The 6,163-nt window shown below is 42.5% G+C and overlaps 1 protein-coding gene across 1 annotated transcript in view; it reads left to right on the forward strand.

Annotated features, from left to right (window-relative positions):
• Positions 1–6,163, forward strand: part of LOC147097526 (thrombospondin type-1 domain-containing protein 4-like) — a 452,248-nt gene that overhangs the window by 358,917 nt on the left and 87,168 nt on the right. The window lies entirely within an intron of this gene.

Consider the following 6,163-nt stretch of genomic DNA (forward strand, 5'->3'; position numbering starts at 1 on the left):
GATGGATGTAACTGGGCTGCTACATGCCAAGTCTTGGGACTATGATGGGATGTCAGGTGAGTTGCTTCCTGGAAGTTCTGTGGAAGGTCTGGAATCTGCTTGCTGTAAGATTCCTTTGAAGGCATAGGAAAGGCAATTCTAAAAGTATATGCAGAATTAACTTAAGGAATACTCATCAACACATTTATTTTCCAAGGAATGTCATCAGAGTGACATTGTCTGTGAAGATTACTAATATTGGGAGGGAAAGAAAGAGAACTACAAACCCTCAGTGGGGACTAACCACCACGCTTTACCACCTTTTGTGACCTCTCTCAAGTTCTGTTCTTGCAGCCCTTTTCTCGAATTGGGAGAGTTCTTCAATAGTAATGGCTCTTCCTCCAGTAGTGGGGGTCTGAATTCGGTTAAAAGGCACCTTCTCCATATGAGACTTTAATTATTGACAGCAATATTTATATCGAGATACTCTTCAAATTGAGCTGATGTGCCTCATTATGTATTTCGAAGGAGTTGCCATGCAGGTGTTGATAAAGGTGGGACTTGCTCCAGGGCCACCTCATTCTACTAGACCTGCACCATGCCTTCCATTGGTGTTCTTCCCTTGGTGCCAAATATCTGCTGCTTCCTTTACTTTATTTCAGACAATAAATGCTCAACAGAAAATTTAGAAAACTTGGAGTTTCTGAGCTCTGTTGAAGCACCCCAGATATATTTCCTTTCCTCTCTGCACTTCAATTCCTTGCTCCTAGTTAATTGTTGCCCTATCCATTTAAATGCTGCAGCAGTGTCGGATTTCTCTTCTCCCACTCTAGAGAGGCACAAAAAAGCCTTCAATATTAAAATTGACCTGACCCAGGAAAATTCAACAGATCAGGGTGTAAGTGCAGTCTCAATGCACTTCTGACAGCAAATCCATCACAGAGTAAAATGCAGCCTACAGAGTCACGACGGGATGCATGGTCAGTGTCACATGCTTTTTGATATGGCGTTCTTGTCAGGTTGCTCTCATACAGGGGTGTAACATTGGCCCAGAAATTCGGGTCGGGGGCTTCCCGCGGGTGTAAGCCCCCGACCTGCACTTACCTAGCGCGCCGGCCATTGAGCTGTGGGCCCGGGTGGAATTCCGATCCTGGGCCTGCTCCAACTGCCGGCACGCAGTGCTTGTGTATCCCAGGGGCGCAGTTAGTTCAAAGCGTCCCCTGGGATCACATGGGCCATGGAGAGCCAATGGTAGCAGGGAAATGCTCATTCATAAGTTTGACAGGAAGTGCTGTCAAACTTAGAAATACTACAAGCCCCAAAACATCACTAAATCTTCAAATACATTTTTAAAAAACCATCACAATTTTTAAATAAACTATAAATTACATGAAATAACTATTTTAAACAATAATTTAAATTTTTGAAAAAAATAATTTTATTTTCTAACGGGGCTAAAAATAAACTTACCTTTCTTTAAAGTATTTAAAAATAATAAACCTGTGGAAAAAATGTTTTCATTTTAATTAATTCACCACTTACCTTGTAAAAAGCAGCCCTTACGACTGCTTTTTAAATGTGTAAATTCTGGAGATGTACTCTCCCGGGAAAACCTGCAAAAAAAACGCAAGTTCGATGCGCACGCGCTGCCTCTCCTGCGCATGCGTTTGACCTCTTAACCCCTGCTTTCAGGGGACCGGAAGTGCCGGTTTCCCGCGCATGCGCAGTGCATGCAGGTAACCGGCACTTCCATTGGGCTTACTGGTGAGTACCCCGTGCGTACTCACCCGTGGAGACCCGAATTTCTGGGCCAATATAAAAACAGAAATGCTGGAATCACTCAGCAGGTCAGTCAACATCTTTGGAAAAAAGACAACTTAATGTTTCAGGTGTAGAATAAGGGTTGCACCTGAAAAGTTAACTTGTCTGTTCACTCCAAAGATGCAGATTGACCTGTTGAATTTTTCCAGTGCTTCTGTTTTTGTTTCAGATTTCCAGCATTTGATGTTTTTCCTTTTATATGTAACAATAGTATTCCCTTGTGATCTGAAATGGATATTCGTGTATTTTGTACATGCTTCTTCAATCTCTCCAAAGGTGGAATGAAAAAAACACTTGGTAAGACGAGGCCACATATAAATCATTAAGTTGCAAGTAAACATACAGAGCAACACTTATGATCAACTTCATTTAGTTTAAACAGTGCAGCTATCTTTGCGAAGTAATGCTAAATAATATATGCTTCCCTACATTAGGGAGTCATTTTACTTGAGTTAAACAAAAGAGGGTAGATTTTAACTTCAACCGCCACAGGGCAGAAAACTAGTGGTAGCATATTGGCCACTATAATACATTCCATCCAATTTATCTTTCAATTGAAGTCACTAAAAGGAAAAATCGGGAAGGGTTTATAACAGACGGCCGAACTGCAACCCCAGTCTTTACTGGATCTGACTGACTGCCTGTATCTAAGGGCGCGATCTTGCCAGCCCTGGGGAGGCGGGTATGGAGGTGGGACTGCCGGGAAAAAGGCAGAATTTGGGGGCGGGTTGGGCAGCCTGCCATCTTGCCAGGAGGCGGGTAGCCGTCCCGCGCCTGGTCCTGTCTCCTTGGAGGCGGGAAGGGGATTAGTGCCACTTATCTGCCTGTTAACTACCTGTTAACAGGCAGATAAGAGGATTATCCCCATTTTACCCACAAAAGTGCGGGCTTCCCGAAGGCTCCAAATGCCGCCAGGGACACCGAGGCGAGTAGTGGGTCTGCGGGGGTCGGAGGGGTCCAAAAGTTCGCTGTGAAGGTAAGTGATGGGTGCAAGTGTGAAGCGGTGAGTATCTGAGGTAAGTGGAAAGTCTGAGAAAAAGTGTACTTACCTTTGTTTCTTTCTGCAGGCTTCAATCGGTGGGTATGCGGAGAGTCTCGCACCTCTGCGGCAGAGATGACAGATTCTCCAATGCAACAACCATCTAATTTCTGCAAAAGAAAGAGATTTGATGAGGTCTTGAACTCATCAAACTTCAGAGAATGTCAGTGTTTGACAGCTTCACAGAGCTGTCAAACAATAACAATTCATCTGTCAAAAGTTTTTGACAGATGAAACGTCATATGCTGACGTTCTCTGTAACCGGCTTTCCCTTAATTGGCCTGCTTAACCTGCTGGGCGGGCTTAGCAAGGTCAATCAAGGGAAAATAGCATGGGTTGGCCACAAATCGATGGAGGCGGGACATTGACCCGCCAAGCAGCAGTCCCGCCTCCAATGCGCCCCCATTGGCAAAATCACCCCATTTATCTCTGTGTTTTATCTCTCTTCACAGTCAAAAGGGACTGGTGATTTTTCCAAATCCCTTCTGTAGAAAAAGATCAAAAGGTCTCAAAGCGTGACGTGCATGAACCTGTTTTGGACATCCCAGGCCTATATAAACTATTAAAAATATTTAATGATATTTAACTTACAAAGTCTTGCAAATGTGTGTGAGATAGTAGTGTGCTGATCCCCTTGGCATGGGACTGATCTAATCTAGGGGCAGTAGGGGAGGGAGGAGCACAATTTGGACTTGGCTCTTGTTGCTCGACCACTTCAGTGTTCCAGAGTTGGGAGGGGCTGGGAGTCAAGTCTTCAGAAAGAGGAAAAGTGTGTTCCAACAGGTACTGGTACAGGTATATAGGATGCTATGGTACAACATATTGAAAGGTGTGTACTGCAGTTGCTGCTGTATAGAATGCTGTGGTATAGTGGGGCAGTAATTCCTCCCCAAACGCGTGAGTACGGAAGGGGTACTCACGCGTCTGGCCGGAGGAAATGCCGGTTTTTAGCATGCACAGCGCATGCGCTGAAAACCGGCATTTCCTCTCCTCTAACCCAAGAGTTGAAGAGGCTAGCGCGTGCGTCTTGGATTTCCTCTGTTTTGGGGGATTTGCGCATGTGTAAAGGCCTCCGGTCTTTACGCTTGTAAAAAGCACACGTAAGTATTTATTTTTACAGGTAAGTGGTGTTTTAGTGCAATTTAGAATTTTTTTCCACAGGTTTATTATTTTAAAGAATCTACAATAAGGTAAGTTTAGTTTTAGACCCTTTTTATTAAAAATTTATTTTTTTCAAAAAAAACAATTATTGTTTAAATTATTTTTTTAAACTTATTTATACTTAATTTAATGATTGGGATGTTTTTTAAATTTTTATTTAAAGTTTAAATAGTGTTTTGGGCCCCCGTAGTTTTCATGAGTTTGACAGTTCTTACTCTCAAACTCATGAATGAACCTTCCCCTCCCCTGATTGGTTGTACAGTGCTCACCTGATCCCAGCCGGCACATCGCACTAACTACGCTGCTGGATCAGGTAAGCACTGCGTGCTGATATCTGAACCGGGCCTGTGACAGGAAATGCAAGCAGGCCCGGGCTTCAGATGTCAGCGCGCAGGGTGAGTGCTGATCGGGGGCTTGCACGCGCGGCAAGCCCCCGACACCAAGTTCTGGGCCATTATGCTGAAATATGTGTGCTGCAGAAACTGTTAGAAGGGGCAAGTAATTCATAAAACTGGGGGAGGGAGATACTTTGCACCCATCAAAACAAGATGTTACAGCCAGAGAATTGAATATATTTATACTCTCGTTCCTAGTCCCATGTGAGCAATAAGCACTGTAAAGCTCTTAAAGCATGGGGCAGTTACAGATTCTAGCTCCTTCCACTGTGTCCCAATAAAAAAAGAACTTGCATTTGTTCAGGACGCCCCAAAGCACTTTACAGCCAATTAAATACTTTTGAAGCGCAGTCACTGATGTAATGTAGGAAATACATTAAATAATAGTGTGGCAAAGCCACCAAGAGACTCTTGCAGTAATGTATATAATTGCCTTTAACAGGGGCTTGTTACCTTTAAGTGTTTGCTCTGTATAAACAGCGTGGGTTCGGTAAAATGGCGATCCAGCGCGATGACGTCATCACGCAGGTCGCGTGACGTTCCCAACGGTGGGAAACGTGATGACGTCAGAGGGGAGAGGCGTTCCCCCTCTGTCCTCGTGGAACCAGTTGGTGTACAGACCTGTATAGAGTTTCTCCTGCATTTTTGTTTGTAACTTTTACTAGTGCATTAAACCACGTTTGGTTAACTGCTAGTTTCAGTCTCAGTACTTTCGTTAGGAGTTCAAGCACTCCTACAAAAGGAAGAATAATGATTGTGCTTACATTTTGTCATAAGTTTCAAGCAGAGAAAATCTTCATGAATTTATTTATGATGCCAGTGCACATGGGGCTCAGAGTAGTCCTTCCCCCAAAACACAAACTCAGAAGAGCACCTCTGCTGCACACTGGCTTTTCTCATCCTCTGACCTATCCTCGTGATAGCTTCAATTTAGGGCATTTTCGTACTGTGTGACCATGTCAACTGTGAACTGGATTAAAACTGCCCAAACTTATTTCATGCAGGACCCTTACAGAGGAGACTTTCATCCCAGTCTGTGACACCTCAGGTTTCAGATGTGAAATAATGGAATTCTAAGACATTGCTCCAGCAGATTCCCTGCTTTACAGTTTTAAGAGAAGTAGCAGCAGATAACATGCCACACGTGCACCCCTGATCTACTCTACATTAATAAAACAAATCCAGCCACTTGTTCATATTATAGTAATACCTTGAAAGCTAAGGTGACTGGCATTGAGTTAAATCTGTTCTTAATAATAGTATTTATGAAGTTGTTAATTATGTTTAGCCATCTGCAACACAAATACCGGTTACAGCTTGCTGACAGAGGAGATCACCTTTAATTAGAAATATATTTTCTGTCAGGAATCAGCATAAGGAACCAAAAAAAGGCTTGCCACTTTGCTGGGATATTATTTATTTTTTAACAAAAGTGGCTTAATTTTGGCAAAGAAGCAAATAAGTAATTTGAGGCAAAATGTTGAACTTTTAGGGAAAAAAGTGCTGATAGATTTATGCATGACTATAAATTGTTATCTGTGTAACAGTGCTAAAGTACAATCAGTATAGGAAATCAAATGGTATAGTACAGTCAGTTTATGATATTAATTGGTATAGTACAATCAATATATTGAATGGTATAATAATCAGTATATTTTGAAAGGTATAGTACAGCGCAATGTACAGCCTATTATATTAAATAGTAAACTACAGTCCATATATGATATTGATGGTATAAGTACAGTGTAATATATGATATAGATTGGTG

This window comes from Somniosus microcephalus, chromosome 32, assembly GCF_052327205.1.
Source record: "Somniosus microcephalus isolate GS21.2 chromosome 32, FLI_Smic_1.0, whole genome shotgun sequence".
NCBI classification, from domain to species: Eukaryota; Metazoa; Chordata; class Chondrichthyes; order Squaliformes; family Somniosidae; genus Somniosus; species Somniosus microcephalus.